The sequence below is a fragment of the Penaeus monodon genome, chromosome 32, assembly GCF_015228065.2.
Source record: "Penaeus monodon isolate SGIC_2016 chromosome 32, NSTDA_Pmon_1, whole genome shotgun sequence".
In the NCBI taxonomy this organism is placed as follows: Eukaryota; Metazoa; Arthropoda; class Malacostraca; order Decapoda; family Penaeidae; genus Penaeus; species Penaeus monodon.
The window spans coordinates 18,638,559-18,638,877 of record NC_051417.1 but is presented as its reverse complement, the minus strand read 5'-3'; the positions used below and the strand labels follow the sequence as shown (position 1 = coordinate 18,638,877).

Below are 319 nucleotides of genomic sequence, written 5' to 3'. Positions count from 1 at the left end.
CACGTATGCCATAACCGATGAATGATTTCGAACGCTGGCTATTATGAAGTGCATTACTGTGGTATATATCATAATCATTAATTATGTGCTTCTAAATAAAAAAAAAATGGTTACCTGTGAGATTACATAGGTGATAACTAATCATTTAGTGAACCAAACATATTTTTTACGAAGAGTTTTGTCGCACTATTTTTTTTTCTTTTTTTTAGGCCGCAGATAATGCATGTAAATGAAATAAATATATAGTATAATAAACATTTCATATACGGGACAGGCACAGTGATCAATGTCTAGAATAATTTATATTCCGTTAAATATA

General features: G+C 29.2%; 1 protein-coding gene across 2 annotated transcripts in view; it reads right to left on the bottom strand.

The window, feature by feature from the left end:
* Window positions 1-319, bottom strand: part of LOC119593709 (sodium- and chloride-dependent glycine transporter 2-like) — a 32,059-nt gene that overhangs the window by 11,784 nt on the left and 19,956 nt on the right. The gene's annotated exons all lie outside the window — the stretch shown is intronic.